This window comes from Trichosurus vulpecula, chromosome 4 (genome assembly GCF_011100635.1).
Source record: "Trichosurus vulpecula isolate mTriVul1 chromosome 4, mTriVul1.pri, whole genome shotgun sequence".
In the NCBI taxonomy this organism is placed as follows: Eukaryota; Metazoa; Chordata; class Mammalia; order Diprotodontia; family Phalangeridae; genus Trichosurus; species Trichosurus vulpecula.
In genome coordinates this window covers 126,119,361-126,138,729 of record NC_050576.1, presented here as the reverse complement: position 1 = coordinate 126,138,729, position 19,369 = coordinate 126,119,361, and the positions used below count along the sequence as shown (strand labels likewise).

General features: G+C 39.3%; 1 pseudogene; it reads right to left on the bottom strand.

Annotated features, from left to right (window-relative positions):
• Positions 1-5,295: 5,295 nt before the first annotated feature.
• On the bottom strand, positions 5,296-5,944 carry LOC118848858 (annotated as a pseudogene).
• Positions 5,945-19,369: the final 13,425 nt, after the last annotated feature.

Genomic DNA, 19,369 nt, shown 5'->3' with positions numbered 1-19,369 from the left:
TGTCGTGTATGTTGGATTCTTTTGATGTATTGATTGATTTTGCTGATTTTTTTTCTCTTGTCTTTATTTTTAAAAAAATCCTTTGTTATAAGTCATGGGTCCCTGAGATGGGAATGAGGAAGATGAAGACTGCATGGGGAAATTTAGGTGACATAAAATCAAAAGATATAAAAAATATAATTTAAGGGAAACAGGACAAATAATACACAGAGGTATAGACTCCCAAAGGTGGAAAGAGTTTCAGAGGTCATCACATCTAACCCTTCCATAAAATGTAAAGCCTAGCTCCACCATCTCCTCTTGAAGAGCTTCATTAATGGGAAATTTACTAAGTTGAAAGGTAACACATTTCATGTTTGGAAAAGGTATAAGAATACATGGAACAGAAGCATATTAATCAATCCTACAACAAGAGAGATAGTACCCGTGATTTCACTGGTATAGACAACTCCCAGGCAAGGAAACTGCTTCCATCAATTCCGGTATCAAAAAAATAGTCTGAAACACTGAGAGATTAGATAAGTTGTCCAAAGTGACACAATTTATATGTAGAAGAGACAGGACTCAAACCCAGATCTTCCTGACTTTGAAGATAATACAATATCTACTATATTACATTGCTTCTTTTTAAGATGTCTTCAAGATTCTATGAGTGATGTCATCAATGTGAATAGTGCCTCTTCTGATTCCAATTTCAGTCGCTCTAAGACTTGGAAAAGATGCTGTGCCTGAAAACTTCAGACCAATTTTGTGACTTGGCTGGGTTGGTCTTTGCATAACCCAAATAATTCACTACAGTGTCCATATACATGTTAATCATAGATTCTAACTTAGGACTACTCACATAATGTAATATAAAACAGCAATTTTATGCAGAATTATTCAAACCTAGAATCATAGGATATTGGAGGTGGAAGGACCTGAGGAGGCTATGTGCTCTAGAGGATGGAGTTCTGGACTTGTAATCAGGAAAACCTGAGTTTGAATCCTGCTTCAGATACCTTCTAGCTATGTGACCCCAAAGAAATCTTTTAAACTCTCTTAAGTCTCAGCTTGCTCATCTGTAAAATGAGGGTGATACTAGTACCTCCTTCACAGGATTTTTGTGATGACCGAATAAGAATAACAGATGTAAAGCACCTTGTAACCCCAACAATACCATATAAATGCCAACTGTTTATTCCATTCTCCCGGCCAGGGCAAAAATCTTTCATAGTATTCCTGAGAAGTGGTCATCCAGCTCCTGCTTGAGTAGTTTTATTGGCAAGGCAGTTACTACCTGATGAGGTAGTTCATTCTATTCCGTTGTTAGTTGGTCTAGTTTTACTAATTAGCAATTTCATTTCTTAGATAAGTCCAAGATCTGCCTCCTTGTACTCTCCAGCCTTTGGGTTCATAGGTCATGGAATCGTAGACCTAGGGCTTAGAGGGATGTCAGACACCATTCAGTCTAATCTCCTCAATTTAGAGCTGAGCAAATTGAGGCCGGTGGAGTGTTTAAGTGACTTGTCCAGGGTCACACAGTTAAGTATCCGAGACAGAATCAGAGCACAGGTCCTCTGATTCTGGATCCAGAATTCCTTCCACTATCTCCTCTTGTCTCCACTGGACCAGGTTGCATTTCACATTTTATGTGGTTATGTGATTGATGTTTAGAGCACACGAGCATGTGTCAACATCACTTTTTGTCTAGCAATTTCATCTTTACAGGATACTAAAAAGAGCCAGCGAGATGGCACCACAGTGCACAGAGACCTGGGTCTGGAGTCAGGAAGACCTAAGTTCATATCAAGCCTCGTATACTTACTGGTTGTGTGATATCTAGCATCAGACACTGGTTGTGTGACCCTAGGCTAGTCACTTAACCTCTGTCTGCCTCAGCTTCCTCCTTTATAAAATGGGGATAATAATAGCACCTAACTCCCAGGGTTGTTGTGAGGCTCAAATGAGTTAATACTTTTAAAGCAGTTAGTGCAGTACCCAGCACATAGTAAGCACTACTTAAATATGGTTGTTGTTGTTGAGTTGTTTTCAGTCATGTCTGATTATTTGTGACTCCATTTGGGTTTTTCTTGGCAAAGATACTGGAATGGTTCACCATTTCCTTCTCTGTCCCATTTTACAGATGAGGAAACTGGGGCAAACATGGTTAACTGACTTGCCCAGGGTCACACAGCCAGTGTCTGAGGCCAGATTGGAACTCAGGTCTTCCTGACTCCAGGTCTAGCATTCTATCCACTGTACCATGTAGCTGCTATATTAGTTATTATTCAGTGATATCCAACTCTTTGTGACCCCCTTTGAGGTTTTCTTGGCAAAAGTACTGGAATGATTTGCCATTTCCTTCTCCAGATCATTTTACAGATAAGGAACAGAGGCAAACAGGGTTATGTGACTTGCCCGGGGTCACACGGCAGATTTGAATTCAGGTCTTCTGGACTCTGGGCCCAGCATTCTATCCATTGTGCCACCTAGATGATTTATTAGCTAATATTATTGTCTATTATTATTATATTAACTAACTGTTATTTTTTCTTAGAAAACATTTTAGCAGGCACCCATGAAAGCTCATATTATTGTCCTGGAACTTCCTTTGTACCCACCTAGAGACATGGATTTCAAAGCCAAAAGCACATATAGTATAAAGATCATAGGATCTAAGATTAAAGCTGAAAGGGCTCTTAGTAGCACCTAATCTAACCTCATCATTTTGCCAGTGACTGAATTGAGGCCCAGGGAGGTTACATGGTTTGCTTGGGGTCACACAAGTAGTAAGTATCCTAGGTAAGATTTAAACTTAGATCTTCTGATTGCAGAGAACTGTGTTAAATAAGAAGACATCTCCTTCTATCTTTTCTTTTTATGGGGATCAAAGGAAGAGGTATAGAAGTGGTTCAGTCTCTTTATCAGGCATTGAGTTTCTGTTCCCAGCTTCTAAGGGGACACAGACTGCTATAGAACATCTTTTCACCTCTCCCTCTCCCTCTTCTTTTCCTTACCTCCCTTTTGGCCTTTTCAGCTCCCGGGTGGGAGGAATGGTACCATTGTTCTCTCTTTTCCCCATCTTCTTGTCCTGATCTTTCCTCTGGATCTTTCTTTTCTCTGGTGTCTGTTTTCTTTCTCCTGCTTATTTACAGTGAATAAGTGAATACTGAAGAGAGGATTCTGGGTCTGATTCCAGGCACTTTCAGATAATTTCTCAGCTCCATATCAGCATTTAACAGTGTTGACTTTTCCAACTAGAAAGCAACTAATTAAAAAGACAACCCTGGCATTGATTTATTACCAAGCAGAGGAAAACAATACACAATAATGACATTGCTAATTTATTTGGTTTTCCTCCATTAGGGAATACCTGTTTTAGTAATAAGAACCATTTTAGTTTTGATGGGAGAAAATTCAAATGGAACAAGCCTCTATTAAATACCTATTATCTGCATACCATTGTGCTATGTGCTGGTGTTACATGAGATAAAGATGATAGGGGCCCTGTCCTCAAGGAACTTATATTCTCTTGGTAAGGATGCAGCACATATACAGGAAACTTCATATGGTAAAATAAAAGGACTAGATTTGAACACATGACTTTGAATCCTAATTTTAACATTCTACCTTTTTAAAAAAAAAATTCATTTTTTATTTTTAGTTTTCAACATTTATTTCCACAAGATTTTGACTTCCAAATTTTCTCCCCACTTCTCCCCTACCTCCCATCCCAATAGGGATGCATTCTGATTACTCCTTCCCTGAGTCTGTCCTCCCTTCTGTTACCCCACTCCCTTCTTATCTCCTTCCCATTTACTTTCTTTTAGGGTAAGATGGATTTCTATACCCCATTGCTTGTTTATCTTATTTTCCAGTTGCATGTAAATAACAATTTTTAACATTTGTTTTTAAAACTTTGAGTTCCAGACTCTCTCTCTTCTTCCCTTCCCACACACCCTCCTTGAGAAAGCAAGCAATTCAATATAGGTTATATATGTGTAGTTATGCAAAACATTTCCATAATAGTCATGTTGTGAAAGACTAACTATATTTCCTTCCATCCTATGCCTCCCTCCACTTATTCTCTTTTCTCCTTTGACCCTGTCCCTTTTCAAAAGTGTTTGCTTCTGACTACCCCCTCCCCCAATCTGTCCTCCCTTCTGTCATCCACCCTCTTTATCCTCTTCCCTCCTACTTTCCTGTAGGGTAAGATACCCAATTGAAACCCTGTTATTCCCTCCTTAAGCCAACTCCAATGAGAGTAAGGTTGACTCATTCCCTTTTATCTCCCTCCTCTTCTCCTCCATTGTAGCAGCTTTTTCTTGCCTCTTTTATGTGAGATAATTTACCCTATTCTATCTCTCCCTTTCTCGTTCTTCCAATATATTCCTCTCTCACCCCTTAATTTTATTTTTAAAATATCATTCCTTCATATTCGACTTACCCTGTGCATACATACATATATACATATATATATGTGTGTGTGTATGTGTGTGTGTGTGTGTGTGTGTGTGTGTGTGTATGTATGTTCCCTTCAACTACCCTTATACTGAGAAAGTTCTCATGAGTTACAAATATCATCTTTCCATGTAGGAATGTAAACAGTTCGACTTTAATAAGTCCCTTGGGATTTCTCTTTCCTGTTTACCTTTTCATGCTTCTCTTGATCCTTGTATTTGAAAGTCAAATTTTCTGTTCAGCTCTAGTCTTTTCATCAAGAATGCTTGAAAGTCCTGTATTCATTGAATGACTATTTTTTCCCCTGAAGTATTATACTCAGTTTTTCTGTGTAAGTGATTCTTGGTTTTAATCCTAGCTCCTTTGACTTCTGGAGTATCATATTCTAAGCCCTTCAATTTAATGTAGAAGCTGCTAGATCTTGTGTTACCTTGATTGTGTTTCCACAATATTTGAATTATTTCTTTCTGGCTGCTTGCAACATTTTCTCCTTCACCTGGGAACTCTGGAATTTGGCTATAATATTCCTAGGAGTTTCCCTTTTGGGATCTTTTTCAAGAGGCAATCGGTGGATTCCTTCAATTTCTATTCTACCCTCTGGTTCTAGAACATCAGGGCAGTTTGCCTCAATAATTTCTTGAAAGATGATGCCTAGGCTCTTTTTTTGATCGCAGCTTTCAGGTAGTCCAATAATTTTTTTTTCTTTTAATGACATTTATTGAGAATTTTTAGCAGTTGTTCAAAAATCAAAAGTGATGGTTTATGAGCAGTACAATGAAACCCATTATTCTTTTCAAAGCAAGTAATAGAATGGTTTTAGATTGCTGGTGGCTTCCCTCAATCTCAGGGAACCTACTGCTGGATGAGGCAGATTGACTGAATCTGGAAAGTCTGGGCGTGAGAACCCCATTCTCTCCAGTGCTTATAGTCTCCTCCATGGTGATAACACTCCATGATGTACTGGTACCCATGGCATCCAGGATATTGGTAGCAGACCCATGCTCCACACTGTATCTTCATGGAGCCAACTTCATTATTGCACCAGCCCATGGCCTGCAAGGAGGGGTAGTCAGTCGCAGATTTCCCACTGGTGACCAATGAAGTTTTCTTTCTCTAAGGTCATGATCTTGGATTCCTTATGGTTCATGGAGGAGATTGGGCAAAAGGACATGAGATGCTCCACATGGTAGACATTGCTCCCACTCCAGGCTTCCCAACGTGGGTACTCTCCTCTCTCCAGGACAAACTGCTGCCCACAGAAGCTGGTGTGTTCATAACCAATCCATGCACCACATTCCACCTTTAGGGATCTGACATTGTCAAAGCTGCATTCGAAGACATTGGGGCAAGGGCCCATGAACTCCATCCTTTTGCCCTGGAAGTTCTCCTCTTCATAGATGGTTACCTTCCATGGCCTTAGAGGCCCAGGCAGAGAGTTTGTCTGAGCCATTCTAGCAGCTGGAATGGTTTTGAGCTCCCTCTGGACAGCCTGGGTCTCCATCTGGTACCAGCTCAGCCCAGAACGCACCTTTATATAACTCGGCCACCTTTAGCTTGTCAGCACAATGCTTTCTCTGCCTAGATCTCTAGCTGATCCCTGGGGTTTTGGACAGCTCAGCTCCCTGGGCCAGAGCTGTCTGAGTTTTTGTTTAAAGGGATCTAAATTGGCCACCGCTGGATCTGTGGATGCAGGCCTGCTGGACTTAGGGCATTTCCATGTGGATTGGGAATAGGGGCTTCACTCTCTCCATGCCTTCCTTTGAATGCTGCTGAAAGAAAGACCCCTTAGTAGGGCAAGGAACTGGCCTTAGCTTCAGGGGCCAAGGAGGGGAGGCCCCAGGTACCTCATTTTACCTGGTTAGTCAATAATTTTTAAATTATCTCTCCTGGATCTGTTTTCCAGGTCAGTTGTTTTTCCAATTAGTTATTTCACATTGTCTTCTATTTTTTCAATCTTTTGGTTCTGTTTTATAATTTCTTGATTTCTCATAAAGTCATTAGTTTTAGTTTTATTTTGCTCCATTCTAATTTTTAAGGAATTATTTTCTTCAGTGAGCTTTTGGACCTCTTTTTCCATTTGCCAAATTCTGCTTTGTAAGGCATTCTTCTCATCAGCTTTTTGGATCTCTTCTGCCATTTAAGTTAGTCTGTTTTTTAAGGTGCTATTTTCTTCAGTATTTTTGGGGTCTCTTTTAGTAAGCTGTTGACTCATTTTTCATGATTTTTACACATCACTGTCATTTTTCTTCCCAATTTTTCCTCTACATCTCTTACTTGATTTTCAAAGTCCTTTCTGAGCTCTTCCATGGCCTGTGATCAATTCATATTTTTCTTGGAGGCTTTGGATGTAGGAGCTTTGACTTTGTTATCTTCTTCTGGTTGTATATTTTGATCTTCTTTGTCACCAAAGTAAGATTCTATAGTTTGATTTTTTTACTCTGTTTGCTCATTTTCCTAGCCAATTACTTGACTTTTGAGCTCTTTGTCAAGGTAGGACTCTGCTTTCAGAGTGAAAAGTGCTCTGTCCCAAGCTTCAGGGGTTTTGTGTGGCTGTTGTGAGAGATATTTCTAGACACCTATAAATTTTCAGTCCTTCTAACGTGGTCTGATCAAAGGAGAGGTGTTTACTCCTCTCCTGGCCCGTGCTCTAGTCTGTGAGTTACCTCAAGCACTTTTTCCTGCCTTGTAACCATGAAGAGGATTCCCTTTCCACAGCTGTCACAAGCTGTACCGTGCCAGCGCTTCTCCTCACCCCAGGACTGCCACCCAGGACTGTGACTGAGGTCCAAGCAGGGCAGAGCAAGAGAAACCTGCCTCAGCACCAGCAAAGAGATCCTTGTAATCCCTCTCTGATCTGCCACTTGATTCCCCCACTGTCTGAGGGTCCGGAGTTCCAGAAGCAGCTGCCACTGCTGCCCCAGGGCTGGGGCTTGACAGTGCTCTACTCTCACCCAGGTCCAACAAAGTTTCCCCACTGACCTTCTACTTTGTCTTTGGCATTTGTGGATTAAGCAGTCGCAACGATCACAGCTGCCAGCGATTCAGTCCTCTAAGGTCTGCTCTGGCCTGGTCTGTGTCAGTGCTGCCCACACTCTGCTCCCACCTGGTGTGATAGAAGACCCTTCCTGACAGGCTTCCAGGTTGTCTTGGGTTAGAGATTTGTTTCACTCTGACATTTTATGGGTTCTGCAACTCTATAATTTGTTTAGAGTCATTTTTACAGGCATTTAGAGGTGTTTGGGGGAGAGCTCAAGCAAGTCCCTGCTTTTACTCCACCATCTTGGCTCTTCCACCAACACTCCATCTTCTAAAATGACATTTCCACTCCTTCATATGGCATATTGGATACTGAGGAAGAGTCCAAATAGGGTTATAAATATTAATATTAAAATAAAATTCAACTGTTAGCAACTGATTAAGCTTCTTTAAATCTCACTTTCTTGACCCCCCAAATATGGATAAATTTGTCCTATTTGGTACTGGAGCACAGAACCAGAAGAAATGATTGGAAGTTACAAACAGGCAAATTTAGGTTTGATATTGAAGGGAAACTACACTAAAAATAAAATTGCTAACAAGTGAAGGTGTACAAAAGCAAAATAAGGCCATTTAGGGGGGAGATTGGGGTTTTCCTGTCATAGGAGGTGATCAAGCAGAGACTAGAAGATGAGCTGGTGGGTATGTTATAGTATGGATTCCTTACAGAAATGGGTTGGACTAGAGATCCACTCACATGCCTCCTGAGTCTACAATGAGATTCTGGAACAGACTCTGAGGATACCCTGAGACTGAAAATATGATTGAGTAGCTTTCAATATCTTAGTTTTCTTTACTGGGGGGTGGGGTGGTAATAATGTCACCTGTGTTCTTTTCTAATATTTTAAAATTTTCTACTCTTTATGATCTCCTGAAAACTGATTCCCGAGTATCTTTAAATTAATAGTGCTTCCAATACAAATTTCCCCCTTATATATTTGGTGTAGTTCAGCTATTTCCCAACTTCACCTTCTAAATTTCCACTCTTTCATATGGCACATTGAATACTGAGGTAGAGTCCAAATGGGGTTGTCTCATTGTCATCAATAAAGAAAAGAGATCATTACATAAATTCTGGCAGAGCTGTTCCATTTCAAAACTATTTGGTATCTTTCTACAATGCTCTCTCTTATACGGCTTAATACCAGAGATTCTGTGTTTTTTAAAACGGTTTTTGCAAGACAATATCGTTTGTAATTTCCCATTATCTTTATTTATAATGCTTTGCAAATGAATTTGTACTCAAAATAAGTGTTGCCCTTGGTTGCTATTTTTTTTCTCAGCTAAGAAATGGATCATTTGCTAATGGTATAGTTTTCTGTCCTTTCTACTTTTTATTGTAGCAATTGTTTTAGTTATTAAATATCCTGAAAATGGCAATTCTTGAAGAAAATGTCTTTGTTTTTATTCATTTCCCGCTTTTCAGAGTCAACAATTCATTTTAATAGGTCAAGTTGGAGATATTATAATTACATGCAGTGTTGTTCTGTCATCTGTATCCTTCCATTTTGGTGTTGACTTTGCCTGTTGTTGTGTCCTATTCAGTCATGTCCGACTCTTCATGACCCCATTTGAGGTTTTCTTGGCAATGATCCTGGAGTGGTTTTCTATTTTCTTCTTTAGCTCATTTTACAGATGAGGAAACTGAGACAAACAGGGTTAAATGACTTGCGCAGAGTCACACAGGTAGTAAGTGTCTGAGGCCAGATATGAACTTGGGTCTTCTGACTCCAGGCCCACCATTCTAACCACTGTGCCAACTAGATGCCCACATATACATATACCAATATATAAAGCATATATATGTATAATATATTACTCTATGCATATGCAATCTAATACTCATTCTACTAGTAGTTTATATTATGCTACGCATGCACGTAGAGAGTGTATGCACATATTGGATGACTGTGCATGTATGTATGCAATCATATGTGTATGAATGTATGTGTGTTCTTATGTGTATATTGGGGACTGGCCAGGCTCAGCTTTCAAGAGTATGCTCAATTTTGCTTGTCTAATGCAATGTCTGCATAACCCTTAGAGCATGAGCTTCCCATCTACTAATCATGAGGTGAAGAAATAAACTTCTAATTGACTGCTGAGCCTCAACTGGAATACTTTCAATAGTCACTGACCAGCCAAAGCTCTATCTCTTCCCTCCCTGCCTGTGATTGAGGAAAGATATGTCCGGGTAGCGAGAGAGGCCTCAGGCTAAATTTAACCTCCCTGCTCAGTCTAATATGTGTGCCGTAAATATAAGTTTCTGTTCTTTGCCCTCTTTGTGTTTGTTCTTTCTTGTTCTTAGGAGAAAGAGTATTGGTGATGGCTGCTGGAGATGGCTATGATCTTGTAAGCTTTGAAAAGTTGGAGAACTTGTGGTCCTGGACCTGGAATCTGGGCCAAAATTTACCAACAGCCAATCAAGGCCAATGTAGTCCTGAGGATAAAGATCCAGCCCAACACAGCATGGACCTAGATAGGATAAACAGTGATTTGTCCATCAGCTATACTACACTCCAAAGTGAACTGGGTGAGGGGAATGCTTTGTAGCAAAGGCTTCAAATTTGAGCCCCATCTCTCCAAGGAGTGAGGTTGTAGAAGAGTATGTGCCCCCAGGCATGAGGGGAAACACTTTGTACTTTTGTTCTAGCTCAGTAAATATCCTTTTATAAAATCAAATCAATTTTAATTGGCTAAGTTCAACTGGAGTACTAATCACTGTCCAGTATCAATGATAGAAGGGAGAAAAACTAATTCTAACTGGTTCTATATGACCCCATTCCTGTAGCCTCAGTGGAGCTGATTTTAACAAATGCTGCTCTAGAAGTATCCTGTCTCACCACAACCGAACAATACCAGAGTAGATGCCAGATGCACACATTCATTTCAAGCTCCATTAGAGACTGAGGGTGAAAAAAACCTCTTGATATTTACTAATGGAACAAAAAGCAGAAATATAAATCATGGCTTGAGGCTTGTTGATAGGAATGCGAAAGTACATTTTGGTGAATTGAGAATTGTGTTCGAAATGGCTACACTTCACAAATTCTGAACTAGGCATCTGCCTCATGGCATTGGTTTTGGATTGGGTTTTTTATGTGTTTGTTTGTTTATGGTCTAGAACTGTAATTTCATCTGTGCATGAAACTCCCAGTGTATAAACTCCCTTCCCTAATGAAGAGTATTAACCTGTCTTTGTTAGTCTTAGAGCAGAGGTGTCAGATTCGGGGGCCCGTCTTCATACAGCCCACAACACTCCAGACTGCTGCCCCAGCCACATTAAAATGTCATTGGGAAATATTTAACAAAGTAATATAAAACACAATTAAATAAAGATTTTTGAGCTTCTTGATTCAATCAATATCACTATGTAGACAATTTCCACATCTACATATCCAACCTTAGTTTCTCTCCTGAGCTCCAGTCTCATATCACCAATTGACTTCTGGACACCTCAAAGTGGATATTGCATAAACATCTCAAACTCAATATTTCCAAAACAGAATTCATCTTTCTTCAAAGTAACTCTTCCCTTCCAAACCTCCCTATTAATGTCAAAGGTACAACTAACTTCCCAGTCACCCAGACTCAAAACCCTGGCATCTTCCTCAATTCCTCATACTCACCACACATGTCCAATCTGATGATAATTCTTTAATCCTTAAGTTTACAGTATCTCTTATATATGTCTCTGCTCATGTAGCCAGCACCCTTGTGCAAGCCTTCATCTCCTGACTCCTGGACTACGAAAACGGCCCATGAGACTTGGGCCCAGCTCAAGTCTCTCCCTTCTCCAGCCCATCCTCCATTCAGCTGCCAAAGCACTCTTCCTAAAGTGAGATTTGACCTTGTCACTCTCTTATTCAAGAACAGAGTCTCCCTGTTATCTCCAGGATCAAATGGAAAACCATCTGTTTGACATCTAAAGCCCTTTTCAGCCTGGTCCCTTCCTACCTAGACAGTCTGCCTACATTTTACTCCCTTCTCCATACTCTAGGACCAGCCTACATTGGCCTACTTTCTGTTCATAACACATGACACCCCATCTCCCAATTCTTTGCTTTTCACTGGCTTTCACACTGGGCATGTTCCCCCTCCTCAATTCTAGCTCCTTGGTTCCTTGGCCTCCTTCAAGACTCAACTCAAATCCTTCTGTTTGTAAGAGGCCTTTCCAGTCTTCCTGTACTGCTAGTGACTTCTTTCTGAGATGGTTTTCCATTTATATGGCTATATATGCAGATATATATAAGAGCAAATGTACACATGTATTCATATGTATTAAATACCTTACATGTATTATATTGTGACATGTGTAGTACACCACCATTTGCATATATTTGCATCATATAATGCATACATATGTATATATGGGTTTACACTGGTATACATAAAGCATAGATATGCAAATTCATATGTGTGCATTTATATCTATCATATAATATATATATATATATATATATATATATATATATATATATATATATAATTATGTATTGTAGTTGTGGTAGTGTTGTTTAGTCATTTCAGCCATATCCAACTCTTTGTGACCCCAATTGGGATTTTCTGGGCAAAGATACTATGTGGTTTGCCATTTTCTTCTCCAGCTCATTTTACAGATGAGGAAATTGAGGGAAACAGAATTAAGTGACTTGCCCAGAGTCACACAGTTAGTAAATGTCTGAGACCAGATTTGAACTCAGTTCTTCTTGACTCTAGGCCCAGCAATATTCACTGTACCACCAACTTCCCATACAGGTGTGCAGTACATAGTTATTTGAATATATATGCATCTGCGTGTATACATACATATATACATATGTGTATATATACATACATATATATGTATATATGTGTATATGTGTGTATGTGTGTATATATATATATATATATATATATATATATATATATATATATATATATATATATATGTCTATGTATGTGTATGTCAAACAGATGATTTTCCATTTTGTCCTGGAAATAATAGGGAGCATCTGGAGTTTATTGAATAAGAGAGTGACACAGTCAAGTCTCACTTTAGGAAGAACGTTTTGACAGCTGAATGGAGGATGCACTAGAGGCATGACATACATACATACATACCACAGAAGTTATATATGTGTGTATAAAACATTCAGAAATATATTTAAGATATTACGTAATACTTGCACATTGTCTTCCCCATTAGGATGCATCTTAAGGACCGAGACAGTGTTTTTGCCTTTCTTTTCAACCCTATCACTTCAAACAATGTCCAGCACAAAGTAGGCACTGAATAAATACTTTTTGTCTGTCTAACCACCTGCTGCTATGACTTACTGTCTTCGTCCTCTGTGCATGGCCTGTCTCCCATTCCTGGGATGTTCTTCTTGTATCTCATCCCACTGAATCCTTAGCTTCCTTTAAAGCACAGCTCAGGTCCTGCTTCCTGTAGGAAGTTTTTCCAGACCATACCTGTTGTTAGTCCTCCCCCACCCCCCACCCCCTGCCCCCCACTGAAATTACAGTTAGTTCTGCATTAACACCAATAAGGAATTCTGTGAAATGGCAGCATTATTTGAATTCACACTATTCTGTCAATAAGCAAATATTCATTAAGTACCTACTATGCCTCAGGCACTATGCTAAGTACTAATCTATTCTACTAAAATATTTGAAGTACAATTATATATAAAATATGGTAATTGGTTCCAGGCTAATGGAAATATTTAGGGTAAATTTGAACAATGCCGCCACTACACAGGATTCATTATTTATACTAATGCTACCTAGCTACTTTATATTGGCTCTGTATATATTTTGTATATGGTTGTGTACATGTTGATTCCCACCATTAGAGTATAAACTCCTTAAAGGTGGGAATGGTGTAAGGCCAATCAGTAAGTGAAAGATCTTTCCCCACCATTGAATAGGCCTCAGGGGGGCCAACAAAGGGAGGCCTGATTAGAGGCAGACCCATACCTTTCACTAACTAGGTGTGAGGCCCCAGGCCCATATCCTTTTACTAGTTAAGCAGATGTGGGTGTGAAGCCCTCAGGGCCCTAAGGGGAGTTGCTAAGACCAGAACCAATGGTATGTGCACTGAGTTCTAGTCAATCTGATGCCAGCTAGGACTGTATAAAAACAGAGCCCAGAATTGAGAGCAGCAGAACTGAGAATGGCAGGATTCAGAAGACATTGAGGCAGCAAGAGCTACAGGAATCGGAATTCAGCCCAAGGAGAAGGAACAGGAACTCAGAGTCTACTGAGCTGCAAAAGAGAGTGCTTGAGTGGAGAGTTAGGATTCATGAATGATTGTTTACAGGAAGGCCCTAGCAGGGGGAAAGGTTACAGGACGACTTGGCTCCTTGCTATAATATTGTGTTATAATTTCCTTGTTGCTACATTGAGGTGGGCTTACTGGCTTTGGAATATTATTGCTACTTTATGCAATTGGAATTACTGGTCCTGGGATTGGATTCTCTCATGTCTAAATAAATGTTATACTTCCTCTGCCTTTTACCTAGAGAATTTCTTATACTTCGTGATTCTGAATCATTCAAGCATGTTCATGTGTCGTTCTCAAAGTCATGAATCTTGCCCTACTGATATAAATGGTTTCAATTTTGTCTAGCAAATAGACAAGTTAGGCTGGAACAGAATGTGTGACTGGGAATAATATGCAATTGGTTAGGAAATAGCCAGATTCTGAGAAATTTAAATGCCAGAAGGACATTTGTATTTTTTTTCTTATAGTTAGTAGGGAGCTATTGAAGTTTCTTGAGGAGCAGAGTGACATGGTCACAGTGACCTGCTCTTTAGGAATATCATTTTGGCAACCATGTGGAGGATGGATTGGAGAGGGGACTGACTAGAGGCAGGGGACTGATTTAGGAGGCTGTTGTAGTTATCCAGATGAAAGGTGCCTGAACTAGGAGAATGATTATGAGAACAGAGAAGAAGGAGAAAGAATTAAGAGTTATTGCAGAGGTAGAATTGATAGGATTTAGAAACTGACTGGACATTGTTGGGGGAGGAAGAGTGTTGAGGGAGACTGAAGAGTTGAGACTGATTAGGGACAATGAGGTGATACAATGGATAGAGAAGCAGGTCTGGAGTCAGGAAAAGCTGAGTTCAAATCCAGCCTCAAGTACCTACTAGCTGTATGACTCTGGACAATCACTTAGCCTCTAGTTTCCTCATCTATAAAATGGGGATAATAATAGCACCTCCCAAGGCTGTTGTGAAGCTCAAATAAGATTTTATATATATATATATATATATATATATATATATATATATATATATATATATATATATATATATATATATATACACATATATATGCATCTATATACATATATACATGTGTGTATACACACACACACACACACACATATATATATATATATATATATATATATATATATATCACTAAGCACAGTGCCTGGCACATTGTAGATACTATATGAATATTATCATTATGAATTTATGAACCTGGGTGACTAGAAGGATGACGATGCTATGATAGAAGTTAAGAAAAGGTTAGTTCCCATCCCAGGTTTTTGCTGATCCCTGCAGCTATAGTACGTTCTCACTCTTGAGATCATTTTGTTTACTTTGTACATATCTTGTGTTTACTAGTTTGATTTTCTGTTTTATTCTTTCAGTAAAATTAAAACTTTGAGGGAAAGATCCTGAATACCAATCACCTACCATAGCTCCTTGCACATGGAAAGTACTTAGTAAATGTTTGTTTTATTTAGTTGAAGTTATTTCACGGATATGATAATATTAAAAACAGCTAGAGGTTTGAGACTTCGAGTTCCTTTATGCATCTCGGTTTCCCCTTTTTGTGAAATGGAGTAGACCCTCGCCACTTGTCCACCTTGGATAGGTCTATGATGACCTCAGGAGCAAACTCCAAGGATAGAGCTGCAAGTCACTTCCAAATTGAAAATAAACATCCACAGAATTTCAGGACAATTCAATACAGCTGCTTAATCCCCCTAAAAAAATTAAAGGTTCCTTTCTCCACCAACACCTAGAAGCATAGTCTCTCTAAATCATTAAAAACTCATCTTTTAATCATTAAAAACTTTTTGTTTCCCAAGACTATAAGGAAATTTTGGGAGTGTTAATGCAATGCTAAACTAAGGCAATCCATGATCATTGAAAACATTAGCCAAACAGAAACAATACAAAACCCCACTCCCCAGCCCTCCTTTCTGAAGGGAATTATTTCCAAATGGTCTCATTCTTCACTGTTCATGGACACAAGACTTAACATTTGACAGATATTACCACCTGCTGGGCAGCTCCTAACAGTGCACCTCAGGCCTTGTGATCAAGAGAAATTCTTTTTTTCTCTCTCTTGCTTCTCTCTTCCCTTCAAAGAACCATTTCTTATGTACCAATAGAATTTCCCCCTGTATTATTTCTGAAACTGAGTCTGTTCTTTTGGATGATCATGAGAGATATAGGTTTTTAGCTAGGACTTGAAAGAGATAAAGAATGAGGAGGGAAAACTTTCCATGCATAGGGGACAGTGAGTAAAAATGTCAGCTGTAGGGAGATGAAGTGTCTTGTTCAAGGAAAAGTCAAGAGGCCAGTGCCACTGGGTTGAAGAGTATATCTTAGATCTGTAAGGTATAAGAAAAATATAAAACTGTGAGGGGAGCAGGTTTTGAAGGGCATTGAATGACAAAAAAGAGGATTTAAAATTTGTTCCTAGAGTACTAGGAAGCTAGAGGCATTTATTGAGTTAGCAGGTAACATAGTCAGACTTGAGTTTGGGGAAAATTAGTCAGCTGAGTGGAGGATTGACTGGAGGGACTGTGAAACAGAGGCAGATCCAAAGGCTATTGTGACAGTCCAGGAAAAGGCTATTGGTGATAATGGTTCAGGTGATAACAACTTTGCACAAGTGTGATGGCAGTATTAGGGGAGAGAAGGTAAAACCTATAGGTCTTATTAACAGATTGAATACAAGGGATGAGAGAGAGGGAAGAATTGAGGATAATACCTATGTCATAAGCCTGGAGACCTGGGAGGATAGTTATAAGGAGGTTTGGAAGGGGGGATAGTTTTGGAGAAAGATAATGAATTAAGTTTTAGATATATTATGTTTAAGATGTTGACAGGACATTCATGTCTAGGTGTCTGATTAGAAGTTGGAGGTACAAGGCTGAAGGTAGCAGAGTTTCAGGATTGATAAATAGGCAATGATCAGCATAGAGATGATGACTAAATCCATGGGAGTTGATGAGATTACCAAGTGAAATGATACACAAGGAGAAAAGATGAAGACCCAGGACAGAGCCCTGTGCAACAACCACAATTGATGGGTAAGATCTGGATGAAGATCCACCAAAGGAGACTGAGGAGCAGTCAGATAAGTAGGAGGTAAACCAGAAAATAGTAGAGAGGAAAGTATTGAGGAAAAAAGGGTGTTTAACAGAGTCATAGACTACATGGAGTGCAAAGAGGAAGAGAGTTAAGAAAAGGATATTAGATTTTTTAGATTTTGCAGTTAAGAGATCGTTGGTAACTTTGGAGCAATTTTGGTTAAATGATGAGGTTGGAAGCCAGACTTGAGGGAGTTGAAGGAAAAGAAATGAGAAAAGAAGGAGAGGTGCCTGTTGTATGTAGATAGCATTCCCAAGGTGTTTAGCTACAAAAGTCAGGAGAGAGATAAGATGATAGCAGGCATGGATGGACTAAATAAGAGTTATTTCAGGGTGGAGGAGAGATGAACATGTTTGTCAATAGTAGGGAAGTAGTCAATAGAAAGGGAGAAATTGAAGACAGTGAGATGGTAGGAATGATAAAGGAGACAATGGCTTGGAGAATATGGGATAGAATGAGATCACTTGTGCAGGTAAATGGATTAACCATGGCAAGAAAAAGGGCCACCCCTTTAAGGGAGACAGGGATGAAGGAGATAGTGGCAGAAAACTTCTGAGTGATGGAAGATGAGGAGGAGGGGAGAAGAGAGAGCTCTCAGCAAATGGCCTCAGTTTTTTTTCAATAAAATATGAGGAAAAATTCCCAGCAGAAAGGGTAAAGGGGAGGGGAAGGCATGGGAGGTTTGAGGAAGGATGAAACAGGCTTGGAAGAGTCACTGTGGTGAATGAGTAGGAGAGTGAGTTAATTAGAGAGGAGGAAAAGAATTGCCTTGGAGCTATGAGGCTCTTTGTGTTGATATCTAATTTCAACTAATAGATTCTATGCTTCGTGTATTACAGAATATCAGAATTGGAAGGGACCTCAAGTACTAATGAGTACAATTTTTCCCTAAGAATCCTTTCAGAAACAACTGGTCATTCAGCCTCTGCTTGAAAACACCCAGTGAGAAGGGAAATACACTCATGAGTCTCAGTGAGAAGTACCTTTGTTGCTGTGCTAGACATATTTCTTTCTGTATTCAGATTATCTGTTAAAAAGTTTTCATCTTTTCCTTTTGGTCTGTTAAATATGTTTCTTCTCTTTGGCATGCTGTTACAGGATGCCATTTGATTTGAAAAGGAAAACTAAATTTATGTGTAACTGAAATTGGAAGGTGAAATCACCATGCACCAAACTGAAATGATGGCTTATGGAATCAGCACTGGGATAGCTATGTTAGGTCCTTTGTTTTTGATGTCTGCTTAATAAATCTATTAAGTAGTCTGAAAAAGGCCAGGTGGGGGAGGAGGGGTGGCAGCTAGGTGGTACAGTGGATAGAGCATTGGCTCTTGAGGCAGCAGAAATTGAGTTCAAATCTAGCCTTACACATTTACTAACTGTGTGAGCCTAGGCAAGTCACTTAACCCCTATTGCCTTAAAAAAGTGTAACAGGGAAGTATTTTAAAAATAAATTATTAATAAATAAAAAAGAAATATGTGAACATATAGTTTTCTAAGTCAATTTGTGGCCTGCAGGAATCCTTATATATGGTTTAGTTGCCTCTGTTTCTATTTAATTCCACTATTCTACATGACAATTGTCTTCCAAATGACAATCCTTCAAATCCCTGAAGAGAGCTATTGGGCACCTCTCCTCCAGCTGACCATCCTTTGTTTCTTTAATGGGTCCTCCAGTCACATCATCATCCTGTTTGTCTTCCTCTGCATGTATTTCAGCTTATTAATATCTTCTCTCCATTGCAGTACCCCAAACTGAACACAGCATCCCAAATGTTCTCTGACAAGGGTGAAGCATCATGTGACTGTCAGCTTTTTTAGATCCAGCTATGCCTCTTGATTCTACCAAAGATGATTTTGAGATTTTTTGGACTTCTGTGTGTCACACAGGTGCCTCAAGTTCAAAGTTCTAGCTGACAAATCTTATCAACACAACCTGTTGTCTATATATGCACCCAGGTTCCTTTTACAGGTGCATTTAATTTGGAATTGGAATTTATCTGTATTCAATTTCACTTTGTTAGACTTGATCCATTACATGAGTCCACTGGAAACTTTTGGGATCCTATCTAACACATTAAATATCTTCCTGTGCTTGGTAGTTTTCCAAATGATAATCATGATCTCTATGTTTTTATTCAAAACACTGATAAAGCTGTTAAAAAATAGCTGGGGCAGATAACTGGGGCACTCCCCTAAAGCTCTCTTGCCAATTTGATATCAACCCATTGCTGAACACTCTATGACACCCATTATCAAACAGGTTGGAATCTATTAAATTGTACTTTCCTTCCAGCCCACATCTCTCCCTCTTGTTGACAAGAATAGTATGAACGATTTTGTCTACTGCTTGGCTGAAATCTAGGTCTATTGTGTTTGCAGCAATCCCTTGATCTACCAGTTGAGTGATCCTGTCAAAAAGGAAATTAATCTGGAATGACCTATTCTTGATGAAGTCGTGCTTGCTGCCTCTCTTTCTAAATCCTCACAGACCATATTTTTACTA